Source organism: Punica granatum, chromosome 2, assembly GCF_007655135.1.
Source record: "Punica granatum isolate Tunisia-2019 chromosome 2, ASM765513v2, whole genome shotgun sequence".
Classification (NCBI taxonomy): Eukaryota; Viridiplantae; Streptophyta; class Magnoliopsida; order Myrtales; family Lythraceae; genus Punica; species Punica granatum.
The window spans coordinates 12,456,590-12,479,258 of NC_045128.1; the positions used below are offsets into that span (position 1 = coordinate 12,456,590).

The 22,669-nt window shown below is 46.1% G+C and overlaps 1 pseudogene; it reads right to left on the reverse strand.

The window, feature by feature from the left end:
* Nucleotides 1-218: 218 nt before the first annotated feature.
* Nucleotides 219-1,476, reverse strand: LOC116198042 (annotated as a pseudogene).
* Nucleotides 1,477-22,669: the final 21,193 nt, after the last annotated feature.

A 22,669-nucleotide genomic window follows, 5' to 3' on the forward strand; every position in this document is an offset into this window, starting at 1 on the left:
ATTCATATCTTCCTCATATCACAAAAGGGAATGAGAAGCTCCGAGAACATAGAATGCAGAATATTTGAGAGAACATGCAAGCAAAAGATGATTGAGTTCTCAAAGTTCAGGCCGTAAATCTTTCTAAACCAGTAGAAGCTTTGTAGGAACCACGAAACAATGGTTCAAACATCGAGCTCAAAAAAGAGAAACAAGAGACACAAAGCGACCACAACATACTAGACACTGACTGAAATGCTTACCTTCCTGGGAGGATGAACCACATTCTTGTTCCCAAGGAAGCATTACGGGAGATGTCCACAAGGGCCTTGAAGCTAAGTGGCTCATGCATGGACAATTTTGACAGAACTTTCCAGTTCAGCGGGATGTTCTCCTTCATCAACCGTGCATGAAGTTCCCGTAATTGACCTGAAAATCAGTACAAAATGGTCGTAAGACTATGAGATTATATGCAAAGTTCATCCACTGCAAATGCCCCGTGTTGTTTTGGAAAAAAATTAATATGTTGATGAGGTAAATAACCAATTTCAAGAAAACAATTGGTGCTCAAGCACAAGCCAACAATTATCTAATAAAAACCACCCAAATATCCAACAAATAGTTCATAAAGTTCTGGTATAACATCTGTGCTTAACCATGACATATACACGCATATATAAGAAATGCTAAGATGATTTGCAGGGCTAGTTTGAAATCTCAAAGGACTAAGTTTCTTGAATCCTTAAAAAACCGCTATTTCTTATCCTCCAATAGAACTTCGGCTTACACAGCAGAGACAGGGGATGAAAGTCATTAATTGAAAATGTTTTTTAACTCCCATTGAAGCGAGCAGAAGATACCGTTTTTACATCTTAGTTCTCATCTCAGCGTTCATGAAAGACCTCTATAGCAGTTGATGTTACTCATGAAACACCTATTTCTTTTGATATATGAGTCAAACATGGCATCAAGAGAATGTTCAGAAAGTAGAAAAGCCAAGTCGGAACGAGCACAAATGAACTACTTTCCATGCCTACAGGCAAAGAATACTCATCACCACACACCAATACTCATCTCTACAATTGGGAGATTCATGGATGAAGCTTACTCATCCCGGCAAGGGTAAATAACATGATATCGTCAACGGTATTATCCAAAGTTCCATTTAGCTCATATTCAGAATAAGTGCTTCAAGCCGATAACGAAACGAAATATATGAGACACAAGTAGGGCAAAAATCATTTGAAAATTTAGAACAAGCAGTCTTTCGATATATATGTAAAAAAGAAAAGTCGGACGGGTACGTACTGAGTGGAGGGGAAGCGAGTGCCGGCGTTGATGCGCTGGATCCAAAGAGACTGCATATCACGCTTCTTGTTGCGGCGGGGGTCTCTGTAGAGTACTGCTGGGCCTTCTCAACCCTCTCCCTCGCGATTCTAATGAGTCTTCGCCCTGCCTCAAAACCTTGGCCAGGTTGAACACCTTTTTCTTGTTCATCTTCTTTTCCTGCTTTCCTTCTCTTTTTCTGTGAACCAATCCTTTTACACCTCGCAGAAGAACAACATTTAACTTGCAATCAGGCAAGAAACTTCGTAAATCCATCTACCTTCTCCCCTAATTAGCCAAGAAATTAAGAATCTACAAACTAGAAAACCCTGAAAATTAAAATTCTCACTTTTTGCAGTTCAGCCGGGGCAACAACGACCGAGCTGCTACGAAGGCGGAACAAGCAGTCCCGTTTCCGTTCAGAGACCGTCCAGACTGAGAGAGGGGAGAGAGGGGGGAGAGAGAGAGAGAGATGCGAGGGAAGTAGAGAAAGCCTCAATGGTGAGAGGAATTCAGCCCGGCCCCAATAAAAAGTGTGTGGGCTGCCCAATAAGAGTAGAAAGCACTTTGCCCCTCGATTTTTGGGGCTAGGAAGCATTTACCCTCCGACCTCTATGAAAAATAGGCACTTACCCGTTCAGTCAATTTCCAGCCAAATCGTGTCATGTGCGGTTGCATATGATATTTTCAGGGATAAATTCGTCATTTTATCTCATAAAAAATAATAATAAATTAGAAAAAAGAAGTTGTGGGAGGAATGGATAAAGGAGATCAGACTCGGGAGAAGGAAGATGTACGGGGACGTCTCAAGCTGCAACCCTTACAACTAAGAAGACTCTACCTACATCCCTCATTCCCGATTGAATGGCGGTTGCCTTATTCATGATTATTCCTCTCCTGGTTTCAAAATTTTGGATCTTGGTGACAGTGGAGGGGGTTTGCTCCTACTCAGAGCTTGCCTTAGAGCATCGGCTAGAGAGGACATTGAACGGACCTCCTGTACATGACTAGGAGTTCGCCTCAGTTCCTAAGCTAGCCGCCCTCGCTGGAGATAGCCATGTAGCCGAATGCGGCCCCGCTTAGGTCGAAGTGGACCCGCCTCTTGGAGCAATATCCCCTCGGGCACTCGTCGGTGACAATGATGTTGACGGCTCGCGCGGGGGGAGCAGATGCTCCTATCGAGGCACCTGACCTTGTAGCAGGCGCCGCAACCCTCCCCTGGAATTTATATGGCATATATGTCGGGATTTTGGGTTCATTTCTTCTTCCAGGTACCCGCCTGAAAATCGGGTCATTTTTAAGCGGGTATTGGCCCCAAGTGGGAGAAAGACGGGGATCCCAATATCATTCTTTTGGCCCGCCTCAGCACATGCGAGTATGTGCTCGTCAACATTCAATTTCATTTTTTTTTTATTAGTGATTTGCTCACTGATATTAGCTTTAGATGAAACCAATATGAATGACCAATGTATCTTGTGGAATGCCAGCTGGAATGCAGCATCTAACAACCTTTAACTACTTTTTTTTTTCGTTTATTTTCAATTTATTTACGAGTTATAGTATGTATAAGTAATAACGTGATGTCACTGCTCCATAAAATACCTTAAAAATTATGATTCCTTTTATATCCTATATCAAACATAACACACATTAAATTGATATACTCTAAATTAGTTACAGCTTGTTACGTACATTGCTAAGTATAACCGAGACAACTTCTATAGTAACCGAGTATTTAAGCCAAGTTTCCACCTCCAAGAATAGTGACCACACTTATAGATGGCTGCAACATCATTCTCAAGGTCAAGGTCTTATTCTTCCGACTAGCACAATGGCAAGTGGTACGCATTCAATATGTGCCAAGAGTCTACACTCGCCATGCATGATTTTCATTGCTAACCCCATTGTCGCTCTATAGCGATATTTACGTTGTTGAAAGTGAACTAACTCGGGTCGTTATTTTATTAGCCTTCTCATTTCTGTGTAATTGGAGTTGACTAATTTCAGTGCATTTCTATGCACATTGGTCTTGAATGAAATGTTTAAACTCTATATGAAGGATGTCACTGTATCTTCTACTGGGAATGGTTAAAATTGAGTGGATAAATAAATTTGATTGCTGCTGCAAAAAAATTTAAGAAAAACTGAAATTTGATGTCCATGCAAAAAAGTTAAGATCCAGAATAGATCGCTAACAAGAATATCCTCAAAAATGTCAGAACACGAAGTTTTGGCACCAAAAATTAAATAAAAACTGGGTTGCAAATTAACATCTATGGATAAAGAAAGCTCTGAAACGTTGATCCATGTTCTCAGAAGCTCAAAGGTGATGAATAATCTTTAGCTCAGATTCCGTCATAAAAATCGTCTACTTATTATCTTCATCGTCATCTGCTCCAGCAGCTGAGTTGATGGCATTGAGTCACTCGATCAAACGAGCCTTCCTCTCCTCATATGCTAGCTTCTTCAAGTTGTATACGTTGTTGAAGAAGATGGGTTAAATTGATTCAATACCCACCAGAATCGAGAGTCCCCTAACGTAATCCCGGCAGTTAGGGGCCTCAATCCCGACAACCCACCCCCTACAGGGGTCACCAACGCCATCTGTGGTCACCAGCGACCACAACTGAGGGAGTTAGTGGTTGATAGTGAGGCCCCCACCGCTGACCACCGCCCCTCCTCCATCCCTTTGATTTTGCTCTTTTGTGATTTCTTTTTTTTCTAGAAAAACATTTTATTGTTACATAAAATATTATGGGTCCTACTTGAGCTATCATCATAAGCCACGTGGTATCGGTAATAAGCATAAGCATTTTCCATTCAAATTAACGGAAAAGTCGACTTCGTACTAGAATTTGTGTCAAATCAATAGTTTATGCATTTTTTAATTAAGGAAAAAATCGTACCAAATTGATAAAGTGTTGATTTATTTATTTATTTATTTTTGGTTATTAACACAGTACATTATACTTCACAAGCAAGCGGGTGGGACTAATGAATTTAGAATCCTCTATATATTTCTTCATGAGCCGACAATGGTGCTTCATCTTTCATTGTTAAACTAGTGTTCGGTGATGGGTTAATGATCTTTGTTGTGGTCATTCCGAGAACTGGGATGGTTTCTAAAATCACAGATAAGATGTATAGTATAGGTTGATGCCTGGAGTGACAAATAAGTAAACTTCTCTATAATTTGTTTGTTCCATAAGCTCTCAAATGGAACTTTATCTGGGATTACGAGACCTATCCTTACGGCAAATTCAAAGGATTCTAGGATTGACCCATGTTAATCCAACAAGAGTTCATCATGAACCCGTTCTGTTCATCAATATGATGTCTCCCTTGGCTAGTGTCAAAACCCATTTCGGTCCATCGGCTCGAGAGCCAAAATCGTCATTTTTTTCCAATTTATTACATTCTAAAAAAAAAGGGGGTCAAGTCGGTCAGACCGGTCTGACCGACATGACAGATGGGCAGGGTCGGTCAGAGATGGTCTGACGACCCATGCCACCATAAAAGGTCAACGAAACAAAGTCAAAGTTCACTTCCTTTTCTCCTTTTCGCCTTACCTTCTCCTTTGACTTCTTTTCCTCTTTCCTTTTCTCTTCCTCCTTCATTTTTCATTCTTCTGGTCCCTTCTTCTTCTCCTCGCGAAAACCCTAGCCGGGGGGGGGGACTCCAAACAAACCGAGCTCTAAAAAAAAATTTTCTCTCCGTTCCTCTACTCTTTCTCTCTCTCGGGTGACCTCTCACGCTGTCGTCCAGGATCCACTCACGAACGAAACCCCCGAGCTCTCTCTCTCTCTCTGTCACGGTTCCGGAACTCTGAGCTCGACCTCAAAAGGGAACTGCTTTAGCTCATCCACGGACACGACCCCCAGCTCCGAAACTCCCTCAGCTCCAGCTCTCTCTTCCTCCTCTCGCCCTCACGCTCTCCCTCGCCGAAACCCGCAGCTCGTTTTTTCCTTCTTCTTCCTCAGCTCGTCTTCACAGACCGCGACAGAGAGCTTGACCTCACGCCCGAGAACCGCAGCTCGACCTCTCACCCGAGACCCGCAGCTCCCGTCCTGCCCTCAGCTTGCTGCCCGACGCCCGGTCGCCCGAGTCCTCCCTTTTTGCTCTCGGTTCCCCGTTCAACGCTAACCGGGTTGATTTTTTTTTTGGCTTAACCTGGTCCAGCAGCCCAGCCCCTGGTTAGCAGCGGCTCAGCCCACGTCCAGCAGCCCAGCGCCAGCCATCAAGCAGCGGCCAAGCCCACTGTCGCGGCCCTGTTCGGTCCAGCAAGCCCGTCGGCCCAATCCATCCCAGTCCACCCCCACCGGATCTCGGCCCGGCCCAGCTCGTCCAGCATTTCAATTTTTTTAATTTTTTTTATTTATAGAATCGCCCCACAACTTCCCAAACTAGGTAAATTCTCGACTTAGTGGCATGATTAGGGCTCCATTCCTGAATATTAATGCTTGTTTGATGGATATGATGTGAAATAAGCAGTATGGGGTTGCGTGGGTGATCGGATTTGTCTCGAGCTCGATTTTACGAACTTTTTAATTTGTCTCATTTCAGTCCAGAGGACTCATTTTTATTTTTTCAGATCTGTCCCAAATTTTAAAATTATTTTCAGCCAAGTCCCAATCATTTTTATCATTTCCCATTCAGTCCTTGAATTTTCCAGAATTTTTCAAGCATCCCAAGGAACTTTTCAAGTTGTTTCAGTTTAGTCCCGGGGCCATTTTCGCCCTTTCAAATCTGCCCCGAATTTTAAAATTATTCTTAGTTAAGTCAGGCCATTTTTAATATTTCCCAATCAGTCCTTGAATTTTTCAAAATTTTCTAACCACTCCTAGAAACTTTTTAAGTCGTTTCAGTTGAGTCCCGGGGCTATTTTTTACCCTTTTCAGATCTGTCCCGAATTTTAAATTCGAATTTTCTACCCTTTTCAGATCGGACATTTTCTAAAGTATCCGACCCTTTCCTACTTGGATCACCCACCGACAATGTATGTGCCATGTTTAAATATTTTATTTTTGTAATTATATGTATACAACGTGACCGTGTCGGAAATTAGAGTTTATCGGGTGGTCAACTAATGGAATCTCGACGATTCGAAATCCGTAGATTAAAGCATTCGGCAAATTTTTTTAATTAACCTAAAATTCTACATACGGGATAATTGGGACGTTAAATTTGGCTAAATTAAATCACTTGATTTCTTTAAATAAATTGTACGAACCGATTAACAATCTGTAATCACGTCGACAGTTCAAGAACTGTTAGCCATGCCCTTTTCAAATTCACAATTTCAAAAGCACCGAGATATATGCAACGTAATCTTTATTTTCATACACACACATATTTACCGATTCAAGGGCATTACTACCGGTTCTTGTCCTGCCGTAACCCTAGCGTAAGTTTGTGCATAGAATTGGTCAAAACATGGGAAAACAAATTAATCACAAACTCGGCATAATCAACATGGGCAAATAGTCAAGTAGAGGGTTAGGTTTTTGGGTTTTATGTGAAAATACTCTTAATCTGTAAAAGCCATATTGCCACTATCAGCACCCCATTTCGGTCCATCGGCTCCAGGGGGCAAAATCGTCATTTTTCCAATTTATTACCTTTTCTAAATAAATAAATAAATAAATAAATAATTTAAATTTAAATTAAATTAAATTATATATATGCATGTAAAAAAGAAAAGAAAAGAAAAGAAAAGATTCGGGCACGGCCGGGCAAGCCATGCAACGTTGACTGGCTGCCCGTGACCGCCGGCCTTTTTATATATAAAAAAAAAGAAGATTCGGGCCGGGCAGGCCGCGCAGCGCTCGTCGGCTGCCCGTGACCCTAGCCGGCCCCGGAGATCCCCACAAAGAGAATTTCCGTGATTTTTCGCGAAATCGGCCGAAATCTTAACGGAAAGGGAATGGAATTGCAATTAAATGGAACATAAATAAGATTCGGATGGAAACGAACACGACCCAGCAAACAGAAACGGAAAATTTGCTCTCGTTTTAAGGAATTTGGAGATCGGAGGAACTCGGGAACCGTTGTCGGAAAATCGCGAAATTCTCTCTGATCCCGACGGTTTTAACTCCGGTGAGGCCCAGATCGACCACGGCGAAGCGTCGACGGTGTCCAGAACTGTCACCGGCGTCCATTCTGGCCCTCACCGCGGCGTCCAGGGGCGAGAACCGCCGCCCGCAGCCGCATCGCCGCTGTTCCCGGCGACCCCGATCGCCCGCCGGCTAACCAGCCTCGGCCCAGTTCACTTTCTTCGCAGGTCCAGCCCAGAAGTTCAGCCCATTTCGGCCCAACGTCCCTAGTCCGGCCCAGCATTCTTCCGGCCGGTTTCTCCTTTGGGCGGGCAGTCCGATCCGATCCGATCCGACCCAATTCGCCCAACGATTTTTTTTATTTTTACAGAATCACCCCTCAACTTTCCGAACTAGGTAAATTCTCAACTTAGTGGCATGATTAGGGCTCCTTTCTTGAATATTATTGCTTACTTGATGGATATAATGTGAAATGACTGTTCTTGGGTCGCGTGGGTGATCGGATTTGTCCCGAACTCAATTTTACGAACTTTCTGTTTTGTAACATTTCAGTCCAGAGGACGTATTTTATTTTTTTAAGATCTATCCCGAATTTCAAAATTATTTTCAATCAAGTTCCGGCCATTTTACTATTTTCCAATCAGTCCTTGGATTTTCCAAAATTTTTCCAAGAATCCCAATGAACTTTTCAAATTGTTTCAGTTTAGTCCTGGGACGATTTTTCACCCTTTTCAGATCTACCCTGAATTTCAAAATTATTTTCAATCAAGTCCAGGCCATTTTACTATTTTTGAATCAGTCCTTGCATTTTCTAGAATTTTTCCAATAATCCCAAAGAACTTTTCAAATTGTTTCAGTTTAGTTCTGGGACCATTTTTCACCCTTTTCAGATCTGCCCCAAATTTCAAAAAATTCTTTTCAATCAAGTCCCAGCCATTTTACTATTTTCCAATCAGTCCTGGAATTCCCAGAATTTTTCAAGCATCCCAAAGAACTTTTCGAGTTATTTCAGTTTAGTCCCTAGGCCTTTTTTTTGTTTTCAGATTAGTCCAGATTTTCAAATTCATTTCAAATAAGTCCTAGAATATTTTCAATAATTTCTACATAGTCCCCAATTTTTTTAGAATTTTCAAATCAGTCCCCAATTTCTTCAGAATTTTCAAATCAGTCCCTGCTCTTTAAAATCGTTCAATTTTGTCCCTTGGACATTTTCAAAAATATCCGACCCTTTCCTACTTGGATCACCCACCGGCAATGTATGTGCCCCATTTAAATATCTTATCTTTGTAACTATATGTATACATTGTGACCATGCCGAAAATTAGAGTTTATCGGTCGGTTAATTAATGGCTATCTCGACGACTCGAAATTCGTAGATTAAAGCATTCGGCAAATTTCTAATTAACCTAAAATTCTACATACGGGATAATCGGGACGTTAAATTTGGCTAAATTAAATCACTTGACTCTTTTAAATGAACTGTACGAACCGATTAATAATCTGTAATCGCATCGACAGTTCAAGAACTGTTAATCATGCCTTTTTCAAAATTCACAATTTCAAAAGCACCAAGATACGTACAACATAATCTTGATTTTCATGCACACACATATTTACCGATTCAAGGGCATGATTACCGGTTCTTGTCCTGCCGTCACTCTAGTGTAGGTTTGTGTTTAGAACGGGTTAAAACATGGGAAAACGAATTAATTTCAAACTCTACTTAAATCAAACATGGGCAATAGTCAAATAGAGTGTTATATCTTTTGGGTTTTACGTGAAAATACTCTTAATCTGTAAAAACCGTATTTTCACGATATACAATAATCTAAAAACAACCTACACATTCGAGACTTGACTATAAACATCATGTCTGTCGGGTCCGTTAAAATAATGTCGAATGCTACATACCCTATCCATCATCCCTTTTGTTTGCTTAAGGTAGGATTTGTATGCCAATATATCCCGGTTAATAATCAGTTAATTCACGTAAATTCAGCGATAATAGAACCCCGTTGTTTGTTTATTTGAGCTTGCTTGTTACATTTTTATAATTATTTGTTATGCGGATCGAGCCCGATCCTTTAGGACATGATCCTCTAGTCATAGCATTCTGAAAATGGTCAAACCGAGTCTGATCAAAAATAGGCAAAAAAATCCCTACGCGGGTCACAAGCGTAGCCGCCCTCCGGTACCTTGACGAGAAGGGTCCTAAGCCGACGGGCGTGTCGAATAATCGACAGAGCCGCTAGGGTATCATTGAGAATGTCTCGATATGCTCATGCATGACCAACAGGAGCCTTGGAGGGCCTCACATTAAGGCCTTCGAAAATAGGATCTCATTCGCATCGCCAAAGCAAAAACTCTCTACTGGTTGCCCAGGCGACCCGAAACTGAAGAACATGCATCGCGAACACATTCTTTTACCTGTGCTTATAAATTGCTAATAATCCCATGACTTACTAATGATATCAGGATCACAGGTACAACAAACGCCATAACTACGGCGGACTCTGATTCCCCATCCCTCGGGGTACGTGGGCACTTCGTCTAGAACTCGAGTCATTCATCGCAAGACCGGGGCGTCCCCATCAAACTACAATCGCCCTTGCGACAGAGTCAGCATCTGGCAGAGCAACGAGCAATCGCCCTAGTGGTGAGGTTGGTTTCTGGTAGATCAGACGTAAAACCGCCCGAGGGGCAAAGCGGGCCTCCAGCAAAGCACAACCACCCCGGCGGCAATGCAAGCCACGCCTACCACTGCACCATCCCAACAAAGCCATGACCCAATTCCAAGCGCCCCTCTTCGGCGCCCCGCGCCATTCCCTAACACTAGTCATTGCTTCTACATTCCCTGCATTTTCGCATCATGCCCACATTTACTGCTTTCTGGACTTCGTGTCTATCTTTACTGCTTTTCGGACTTCGCGTCGAGGACTCCGTGTCCACCTTTACTGCTTTTCGGACTTCGCGTCCAGGACTTCGTGTCCACATTTACAGGTCTCTGAACTTCGCGTCCACGGACTTCGTGTCCACATTTACTGCTTTCCGAACTTCGCGTACACGTTTACAACTTTCTGGACTTCGCGTCCACGGACTTCATGTCTACATTCACTGCATTTCCGGACTTCGTGTCCATATCTACTGCATTTGGACTTGGTATCCTCATTTACTACTTTCCGGACTTCGTGTCCACATTCACTGCATTTCGGACTTCGTGTCCGCATCTACTGCATTCCGGACTTCTTGTCCACATTCACTGCATTTCGGACTTCGTGTCCGCATCTACTGCATTCCGGACTTCGTGTCCACATTCACTGCATTCCGGACTTCGTGTCCGCATCTACTGCATTCCGGACTTCGTGTCCGCATTCACTGCATTCCGAATTTCGTGTCCATATCTACCGCATTTCGGACTTCGTGTCCTCATTTACTACTTTTCGGACTTCGTGTCCACATTTGAAATTCTCCCCGATCCCGACGGTTTTAACTCCGGTGAGGCCCAGATCGACCACTGCGTAGCGTCGGCGGTGTCCAGAACCGTCACCCGTGCCCATTCTGGCCCTCACCGCGGCGTCTAGGGGCGAGAACCGATGCCCGTAGCCGCATCACCGCCGTTACCGGCTACCCCGACCGCTCGCCGGCTAATGGGCCTCGGCCCAGTTCACTTTCTTCGCAGGTCCAGCCCAGAAGTTCGGCCCATTTCGGCCCAACGTCCCCAGTCCGGCCCAGCGTTCTTCCGGCCGATTTCTCCTTCGGGCAGGCAGTCCGATCCGATCCGATCCGACACGATTTGCCAAACGATTTTTTTTTTATTTTTACAGAATCACCCCTCAACTTTCCGAACTAGGTAAATTCTCAACTTAGTGGCATGATTAGGGCTCCTTTCTTGAATATTATTGCTTACTTGATGGATAAAATGTGAAATGAGTGTTCTTGGGTCGCGTGGATGATCGGATTTGTCCCGAACTCGATTTTATGAACTTTTTATTTTGTCACATTTCAGTCCAGAGGACGTATTTTATTTTTTTAAGATCTATCTCGAATTTCAAAATTATTTTCGATCAAGTCCCGGCCATTTTACTATTTTCCAATCAGTCCTTGGATTTTCAAGAATTTTTCCAAGAATCCCAAAGAACATTTCAAATTGTTTCAGTTTAGTCCCTGAACCATTTTTCACCCTTTTCAGATCTACCCCGAATTTCAAAATTATTTTCAATCAAGTCCCGGCCATTTTACTCTTTTCCAATCAGTCCTTGGATTTTCCAGAATTTTTCCAAGAATCCCAAAAAACTTTTCAAATTGTTTCAGTTTAGTCCCGGGACTATTTTTCACCCTTTTCAGATCTGCCCCGAATTTCAAAAATTCTTTTCAATCAAGTCCCAGTCATTTTACTATTTTCCAATCAGTCCTGGAATTCCCATAATTTTTCAAACATCCAAAAGGACTTTTCGAGTTGTTTCAGTTTAGTCCCAGGGCCTTTTTTTGTTTTCAGATCAGTCCAGATTTTCAAATTCATTTCAAATAAGTCCTAGGACATTTTCAGTAATTTTTACATAGTCCTCAATTTTTTTAGAATTTTTAAATCAGTCCTCAATTTCTTCAGAATTTTCAAATCAGTCCCCAATTTCTTCAAAATTTTCAAATCAGTCCCTGCTCTTTTAAAAGCGTTCAATTCAGTCCCCTGGACATTTTCAAAAATACCCGAACCTTTCCTACTTGGATCACCCACCGGCATTGTATGTGCCCCATTTAAATATCTTATCTTTGTAACTATATGTATACAATGTGACCATATCGGAAATTAGAGTTTATCGGGCGGTTAATTAATGGCTATCTCGACGACTCGAAATCCGTAGATTAAAGCATTCGGCAAATTTCTAATTAACCTAAAATTCTACATACGGGATAATTGGGACGTTAAATTTGGCTAAATTAAATCACTTGGCTCTTTTAATTGAACTGCACGAACCTATTAATAATCTGTAATCGCATCGACAGTTCAAGAACTGTTAATCATGCCCTTTTCAAAATTCACAATTTTAAAAGCACCAAGATACGTACAACGTAATCTTGATTTTCATGCACATACATATTTACCGATTCAAGGGCATGATTACCGATTCTTGTCCTACCGTCACTCTAGTGTAGGTTTGTGTTTAGAACGGGTTAAAACATAAGAAAACGGATTAATTTCAAACTCGACTTAAATAAAACATGGGCAATAGTCAAATAAAGGGTTATATCTTTTGGGTTTTAGGTGAAAATACTCTTAATTTGTAAAAGCCGTATTGTCACGATATAGAATAATCTAAAAACAACCCACACATTCGAGACTTGACTATAGACATCATGTCTGTCAGGTCCGTTAAAATAATGCCGAATGCTACATACCTTATCCATTATCCCTTTTGTTTGCTTAAGGTAGGATTTGTATGCCAATATACCCCGGTTAATAATCAGTTAATTCACGTAAATTCGGCGATAATAGAACCCCGTTGTTTGTTTATTTGAGCTTGCTTGTTACATTTTTACAATTATTTGTTATGCGGATCGAGCCCGATTCTTTTAGGACATGATTCACACGGGGTCCAATGCCCCCACACACCGAGTGCGCATTTAATTTAATTTTCGGTCTTTTCAAAAGCCATACGGTGAGCATGAGTGAAATAATGGCCGATCGCGAACCGACCGGGATTCAGTCATTGTAATTTATCTTTTATTTGAGAGAACAATACAAGATTTTATATTATACATATATTCATGTAAAATCCTGGTCGGAGAGTGGATGGTCAGAGTGTCTCTTCGAATTTACGGTGTCAAAACGCATAAGATGAGCGGAACTTAATTAAGCGGTATTTAAATTAAAATGGCAAGCCTAGACAAGCTATAGTACCGAAAGGGCGTGTGGGATATAGGCCCACACGTAATAGAACCCCCGAATTCGGGATTTTCGGTTCCGTACAGACCATTGCCTTAGCATAATAGGTGTACCCCGTACTCCTAGACCCGGGTAACTTGCCGGCCATCGACCTTCGGGTCATAAAATGGTAAGTGACGACTCCTTCTCACGTGCGTCCGTCGCGCGTCCCCGGGAAGGTGGACACTCCCAAGCCGTGTTGCATTTAGGCGCGCGCATGCATGCCCCGACGAGACGAAATTCGGGTGTGCACAGCCACGATACAGAATAATCTAAAAATAACCCACACATTCGAGACTTAACTGCAGACGTCATGTCTTGCGGGTCCGTTTAAAATAATGCCGAATGCTACATACCCTATTCACTTCCCTTTTGTTTGTTTTAAGGTAGGATTTGCATGCCAATATACCCCGGTTAATAATCAGTTAATTCACGTAAATTCGGTGATAACAAGAAACCTATTGTTTGTTTATTTGAGCTTGCTTATTACATTTTTGCACTTGTTTGTTATGCGGATCGAGCCCAATCCTTTAGGACTCTATTCACACTAGGTCTAACGCCCACAACCGTCGATCACAGAGTCCAATACCCCCATACACTGAGTGCGCATTTAATTTAATTTTCGGTCTTTTCCAAAACCATACGGTGAGCATTAGTGAAATCATGGCCGAATGCGAACCGACCGGGATTTAATCATTGTAGCTTGTCTTTTATTTATTTGAGAGAACAATGTAAGGGTTTATGATGTATATTTATTCATGTGATAATCCCGGTCAGAGAGCTGACGGTCGGAGAGCTTCTTCGAATTTACGGTGTCAAAACGGGTGAGTCAAGTGCAATCCTAAATCATGCGGTAAATAAATAAAATGGCTAGCCTAGCAAGGTAGAGTACCGAAAGGGCGTGTGGGACATAGGCCCACACGTAATAGAACCCCCGAATTCGAAATTTTCGGTTCCGTACAGACCATTATCTTAACATACTAGGTGTATCCCACACCCCTAGACTTGGGTAACTTGCCGGCCCTCGACCTTCGGGTCGTAAAATGGCAAGTGGCGACTCCTTCTCACGTGCGTCCGTCGCGCGTCCCTGAGAAGGTGGACACTCCCAAGCCGCATCGCATTTAGGCGCGTGCATGCGTGCCCCGACGAGACCAAATTCGGGTGCGCACAGCTTGGCGACTCCACTGGGGATACTTAGAGGGTTCGGGCTCGTTCCCGCTTGCTTTGTTTGCTTATTTATTAATCGCTTTTCGCAATTTCCCGCTTATCTACTTTACGCACTTTTATTTCTCGCACGCACATTGCATATCATACTAGCTTCAGGTACCTACGGGTCGCGTCCCACGACCGATTTTAGGAAACAAAGATTAGATAGGGGTTCCGAGTAAGGGTACGTCGCACGGTTGGACCGTCAATTAGGCACCCAAAGATCCATGCTCGATTTCAAGGAATTGACACCTTTGAGTCGGGAGCCCCCATACTTATGTAACACGGTCCCTGTAATACTAAAACCATGCATCCTGCAAGAGCTCCACGCCATCCTCCAACCCGATTCCAACAACAGTCCTTGAGTCGGCCTGCGCGCCAATTTGAATCTTTCTGTTCTTGAGAGAGATGTGCGATGTATACTATTCATTAAGCCGTTGGCATTTTATTTTTTACATGCATGTATCATCCAATTTCAAAATTAGGGTGTCATTCATATGTGTCAGCACCCCATTTTGGCCCACCGGCTTCCCGCACAAGGATTCCCGACTGAAGCTCAGGACACTATTCATCGCCCGGCAATCGGAGGCAAATAGGCAGGCACGGGGTCATGAACAATAAAGGAAAGCACGGTCCACTGAGAAAGGCGGAAGAAAGCAGTCAGAAGAACAGATGAACGAGGAATCCCGAAAACAACGGAGCTGGCACTGTGGCACTATTCATCACTGAGTCACCGAAGCACCGAAAGGTGCCCAATATGGGGCTCCAAAAATCCCCCTCAGTGCCAAAGTGACCAATGAAACGTCCGGGCGCATTTCCGGGACATCCTGCTTAAGCCGGGACACCCCGATCCCCCACGGACGCCTTTTCTGACAGAGCTCCCGGGGTTCGCTCCACTGACAAGCAAACGGCCCCTCAAAGCAGGCCTACAGGCACCCAGGGACCATCAAAGTCGGGGAACAAGCTTCAGATGACCTTCCGGAACCCGACTCGGCCTCCCGAGGGACGTCTCAGTGGTCATGAACGTCTCCCGGCGAGCCTTCGGGAATTTCCACGGAAAGCAGAGACCACAACGATCTTCGAGCACCTCACAATAATCCCCGAGCACCTCAAAGCATTCAGGGCACACTGAGAGAATCCCGGTCGAAGTCCCTAGGCCTTCCCGGGCCAACGGTCCCCGACCGAGGACAACGGGCCAACGATCCCCCACGGGGCAAAAGGATCGCCAAAACGAATGCAAGGATTCACAGAGATCAATCGGAGGTCAAGGGGTGTTAAATTCCACTCCGAACGTCCAAACAGGGCAAAACCGACTCCCGGGGCGCCATGTCGCCCGAACGCTCGTTCACACGACGTATGGCGATATTGGACTCATTCAAATCCTCGTAGTTCAAGCATTCCAAATCTTCAAATTAATTGGACATCGGAGATCGGATGCAAGCTCAATCAAGTCTCAAGCGTTTGCCGGCTTTTCTCCTAATCGGATGGGACCCACAGCCAAGCCAAGCCAAGCCATCAAGCCGCGGCTCAACCCCAAGCCACGGCTCAACCCTCGGCTCGGATTAGACAGCCCAAGCCGCTCAAGCCCTCTCACCCATCGGCTCCAATGCTCTCCCACCACACATTTTGAATTTTCCCCCCATCCATCACCTCCCTCCATCCATCCATCACCTCCCTCCATCCATCCATCACATCCATCACCCCTCTTGCTTCCCCTACACTCAATGTGACACTTTCCCTTCCCTAAACCCTTCTTAAAACTCGGCAGCCACATTAGGGTCCCCTTAACCGCAATTAAATTCCCTCAATCAAGCCATTAGTCATCCCTTTATAAGCCCTTGCACCATTAGACTTAATGACTTCTTCAACTTCACTCTCTCTCCAGCCAATCTCTCTCAAGAACTCTCTCAAACCTCAGCCCATCCCCTCACTTCCGTCCACCCCTTGCCAAGGCCGAAACCGGCCAAAACCGCCGGAAAACCACCCGGTATTCCGGTAACCACCCGACCCGACTTAACCCAAAAATTCTCAAACTTCATAGCCTACATATTTCCTACCCCCTAAGTCTATTTCCGGACTTGGATTTTCGATTTGAGGTCCCCAAGACCCCGTTCCAGCCGAAATTGCAATCGGGTCCCTAGACCCTCACCGTGCGTACCGAACACTAACGGCGTGCCATTTCATCCCACGACCTCGGAGAGTCGTGCCATCACATTTAAAGGGTTCCTCACAACCCTCACCCTCTCTCGTGAAGAGGTGGTCACGATCCGAGGGCCGACCCACCGTGCACGACCTCCGTTTTGCCCATTTTTACTAACCAGTTTTCTGTGTTTTCAAGAGAGGCATGACCGAAAATCCCGAGGCGGGCGGTCGTGGCAAAAGGAGAGTTCATCCTCTTTAGGTTGAGAGGTGCGGCCCCGAGGTGGGTGACCGTAGCAAAAGGAGAGCAAAACGAGAGATAAACAAAACAGTCGCCCGAGGCTCTCGCACCCTGCTCGAGCTAGGGATCCCCAAGGGAAATGGCCAGGATGTCTACTCCAACGCGATCCCCGATCGGCTCTTCAACATAAACTCAACTTTCTAAGGTGGATTCTTCCCCAGGCGTAGTGGACAACCGAGCACGCCATCTGAGGAGTTTGGCGCAGCCCACACCGCGAAAAGACAAAAAGGGGGTACATTTCGCTGCAGGCGTGAACCCGTGTATCCTTTTAGCTTGGGGCAACGTGCTCCCCAAGCTTTCTCTTTTCTCTTTGTCATTGCACAACTCCAAAATGGGTCACATTCACCCTTCAATCGGCTACCACAAAGCCAAAATCCTAGACATTTCTTTCCGGGAGTCTAGTCATAACACTCCGGAAATGACTAGACCGAGGTCTAACCAAAATTGAATAAAATTCCCCATGCGGGTTACAAATGCAGCCGCCCTACGGCACCCTGATAAAAAGGGTCCAAAGTTCACAGGCGCGTCGAACAACCGATAGAGCCGCTTGGGCACCTTTGAGAACGTCTCGATATGCCCATGCAAGGCCAACAGGAGCCCCGGAGGCCTCACATCGAGGCCTCTGAAAGCGGGATCCCATTCGCATCGCTAAAACAAAAACTCTTTGAGGGTCGCTCAGACGACCCGAAACTGAAGAGCGTGCGTCTCAAAGACATCTTTTTATCCGCGCTTACACGTTGTTAATAACCCCCATGACTTACTAATGATGTCAGGATCAAAGTACAACAAACGCGGGAACTACGACAGACTCTGATTCCTGACTCTTCGGGATACGTAGGCACTCTACCCCAGAGTCCGAGTCCCTCATCGCACGACCGGGCATCCCTAGCGAACTACAATCGTCACTGCGACAGAGCTGACATCCGGCAAAGTAACGACTAACCGCCCCAGCAGCAAAGCCGGCTTTCGGCAGATCAAACACACCGCCACCCCAAGGGCAAAGTATCGACGAAGCAACTTTATCGCAGCAGCAACGCCAATCTACCGCAGATCAACACCTTTGGGACAGCATCAGCCCTGTACACTTGGCGCGCACCACTGTCCACATGGCTAACGAAGAGTTATGCTCTTCTCTGCAGATACGCATGGAATCCCAAGAGGCATCTCCTTCTTGATGAACACGCGTTTGGCTTGTGCGGCAGATCAGGGCACCAAACCAAATGAGGGGCAGGATAAGGAACCCTTTTGATCCTGGCTCAAGGAAACGACAAATGACAAGCTCGACTTGGAACGGGACAATCTGCCTCTGCCGACGTCCCCGACGAACCGCTTAGCATCCTTTCCCGCCCTTACTTCCTCTCGCTCTCTCTACTTTATTGCTTTCCACGGGCTTCGGCCTAGTAACTTTACTGCTTTCAGGACTTCGCGTCCCCGGACTTTGCGTCCGGTTACTGCTTTCCGGACTCCGCGTCCACTTTACTGCTTTCAGGACTTCGCGTCCCCGGACTTCGCGTCCGGTTACTGCTTTCCGGACTCCGCGTCCACTTTACTGCTTTCAGGACTTCGTGTCCTCGGACTTTGCGTCCGGTTACTGCTTTCCGGACTCCGCGTCCACTTTATTGCTTTCAGGACTTCGCGTCCCCGGACTTTGCGTCCGGTTACTGCTTTCCGGACTCCGCGTCCACTTTATTGCTATTAGGACTTCGCGTCCCCGGACTTTGCGTCCGGTTACTGCTTTCCGGACTCCGCGTCCACTTTATTGCTTTCAGGACTTCGCGTCCCCGGACTTTGCGTCCGGTTACTGCTTTCCGGACTCCGCGTCCACTTTACTGCTTTCAGGACTTCGCGTCCCCGGACTTTGCGTCCTGTTACTGCTTTCCGGACTCCGCGTCCACTTTACTGCTTTCAGGACTTCGCGTCCCCGGACTTTGCGTCCGGTTATTGCTTTCCGGACTTCGCGTCCACATTTACTGCTTTCCGGACCTCTCGTCCATTTTACTGCTTTCTGCGGGCTTCGGTCCTTCACCTACCACTTCGCATTCTCTAAATCCCGCTCACACCACCATCTCATGACAGGGGAAGGGCGAGCTATCACAGAGAGCGACGACAGAAGCGGTCGCCGGGACCAAAAAGGGTGCCTCTCATGGTCTTTGGCTACATCCTCTAACCGAGCATGCAACCAAAGAGGGGCAAGCTGTCAGCACCCCATTTTGGCCCACCGGCTTCCCGCACAAGGGTTCCCGACTGAAGCTCAGGACACTATTCATCGCCTGGCAATCGAAGGCAAATAGGCGGGCACGGGGTCATGAACAATAAAGGAAAGCACAGTCCACTGAGAAAGGCGGAAGAAAGCAGTCAGAAGAACAGATGAACGAGGAATCCCGAAAACAACGGAGCTGGCACTGTGGCACTATTCATCACTGAGTCACCGAAGCACCGAAAGGTGCCCAATATGGAGCTCCAAAAATCCCCCTCAGTGCCAAAGTGACCAATGACGCATCCGGGCGCATTTCCGGGACATCCTGCTTAAGCCGGGACACCCCGATCCCCCACGGATGCCTTTTCTGACAGAGCTCCCGGGGTTCGCTCCACTGACAAGCAAACGGCCCCTCAAAGCAGGCCTACAGGCACCCAGGGACCATCAAAGTCGGGGAACAAGCTTCAGATGACCTTCCGGAACCCGACTCGGCCTCCCGAGGGACGTCTCAGTGGTCATGAACGTCTCCCGGCGAGCCTTCGGGAATTTCCACGGAAAGCAGAGACCACAACGATCTCCGAGCACCTCACAATAATCCCCGAGCACCTCAAAGCATTCAGGGCACACTGAGAGAATCCCGGTCGAAGTCCCTAGGCCTTCCCGGGCCAACGGTCCCCGACCGAGGACAACGGGCCAACGATCCCCCACGGGGCAAAAGGATCGCCAAAACGAATGCAAGGATGCACAGAGATCAATCGGAGGTCAAGGGGTGTTAAATTCCACTCCGAACGTCCAAACAGGGCAAAACCGACTCCCGGGGCGCCATGTCGCCCGAACGCTAGTTCACACGACGTATGGCGATATTGTACTCATTCAAATCCTCGTAGTTCAAGCATTCCAAATCTTCAAATTAATTGGACATCGGAGATCGGATGCAAGCTCAATCAAGTCTCAAGCGTTTGCCGGCTTTTCTCCTAATCGGATGGGACCCACAGCCAAGCCAAGCCAAGCCATTAAGCCGCGGCTCAACCCCAAGCCACGGCTCAACCCTCGGCTCGGATTAGACAGCCCAAGCCGCGGCTCAAGCCCTCTCACCCATCGGCTCCAATGCTCTCCCACCACACATTTTGAATTTTCCCCCCATCCATCACCTCCCTCCATCCATCCATCACATCCATCACCCCTCTTGCTTCCCCTACACTCAATGTGACACTTTCCCTTCCCTAAACCCTTCTTAAAATTCGGCAGCCACATTAGGGTCCCCTTAACCGCAATTAAATTCCCTCAATCAAGCCATTAGTCATCCCTTTATAAGCTCTTGCACCATTAGACTTAATGACTTCTTCAACTTCACTCTCTCTCAAGCCAATCTCTCTCAAGAACTCTCTCAAACCTCAGCCCATCCCCTCACTTCCGTCCACCCCTTGCAAAGGCCGAAACCGGCCAAAACCGCCGGAAAACCACCCGGTATTCCGGTAACCACCCGACCCGACTTAACCCAAAAATTCTCAAACTTCATAGCCTACATATTTCCTACCCCCTAAGTCCATTTCCGAACTTGGATTTTCGATTTGAGGTCCCCAAGACCCCGTTCCAACCGAAATTGCAATCGGGTCCCGAGACCCTCACCGCGCGTACCGAACACTAACGGCGTGCCATTTCATCCCACGACCTCGGAGAGTCGTACCATCACATTTAAAGGGTTCCTCACAACCCTCACCCTCTCTCGTGAAGAGGTGGTCACGATCCAAGGGCCGACCCACCGTGCACGACCTCCGTTTTGCCCATTTTTACTAACCAGTTTTCTGTGTTTTCACTGAAACTTCTCTCATCATTTCCGACTTATTCAGGGTTCGGCACGCTCGGAGCTTTCCGTGCCCACCTAGGTCTGCCTCTTAGGAGTCCAACGAGCCCAACCTTGCACCGTTCCGTGATCGGAGCGAGCGTGCCAAGCCGTTTTCCCGTGGTTGCCGCAGCCGCGCCCACCCGAGTTGCCTACTGCCCTTCGCCCTAACCGAGTCTTGCGACTCTCAAGGCCACTTCCCCGACTCTTCTCCTCGCACACCGAGGCTAGGTAACATCTCTTTGCGACTTAGAGAAGCTAGGATCCTTGATATTTGTTTACATGAAACGTTAAAATAGATTAAAGACTCGAAATGCATGCAAGTTCCCATTTTTCTTTCGGATCTATCTATTTCATGCATTTTCATGCAACGTACATCCATTATCTTTTCATGCACGACCTTGCCGTGCCTACATGATGTCCAAGTTCGCATGTCATGACGGGAAACAACCCGGATCCGGAGGGAAGAGGTCCCCTTGGCCACGGGTTGAGCCATGGGACTCACGGCCGAGTCTCTAGGGAGAGACCCGTGAGCTCCCTTGGCCCACCCGTGGCTAGATAGGTCTCCTCCTTCCCGAAAGAGGGTTGGTTCCCGTGTTTCCTTTACCGTCGAGCATAGATGACGTGATAGCATGACGGGAAAAGGCCCGAATCGGGACCGGAGAAGTCTTCCCGACTCATGTGGGCCATGGAAGCTCACGGCCTCCCTTGGAGGAATAGGGCCGAGAGCTTCCTCGGACCACACGCGTCCGGGAGGTTTTCTTCCGTCTCGAGACGGGTCGGTTCTCGTGTTTTATTTACTTCGTTATCATTCGAGTCAAGATCGTCTTGTTATTTCCGTTTAAATGTCTCGATTCATGCACGTTTGTGTGATTCCATGCAATTATGTTGTGGTGGTATCGAAGTTACTAAAACATGCGTTATTATCGTGGTTGATGTATTGTGTATGCAAGAAACGATTAGAACCGGTGCGGGAGATCTCTCAAAATCCGAGACAAATCAAGGGCCATTCGGCCCCTACCTTCGGGAAGTGGCCGAGAGTCCCCGGATTCCTCCCGGGTTTAAGGCGAACACCCTAGTCGTTTCGGATCGCTCCTTGGAATTGGGTGTCTTAATATTCGGGTCTTATCATTAGCTATATGGCGGTTACGTGATCGGCGCGTTGATTGTGGATAATCACTCGCCGAACCCGATGCCCATAATGTTGGACCATCATCATCGAATAATTTCACAAACGGGAAAGCGGGACGAATCATTCGATTAATCAAATCATTCGGACTAAATAATTGGGTTAATTGAACCCCCAATTTGTAAACGCATTGACGACTTATGGAATGGTGAGAATGCCCTTAAAAATTCACAATTTCAAAATACCGAGTCGTGTAACACGTATAGGATTGAGGTCTAGGGAGTACTCACATGCCATGACTCGAGTCCGGGCCCGATTTGAGGCGGCCCGAGTCGGGGCACGAGAGTCCTTCTTAGACCCCTTCGTGTGACACGATCTCCGATTTATACATGAACATCACGATTTTATTATTCAAGGGCATAATTATCATTCTTTGATTCACCGATACCCTAGGCAATAGGAAGTCGGAAACACCTCGATCTATGGACGAAAAAGGGCTACCCGTTCGGACATGAGTCTCATTCGTGCGGCCTATTCCGTCCATTTTCGGTGTTTCTGTCTCCCTATTGTAGATTC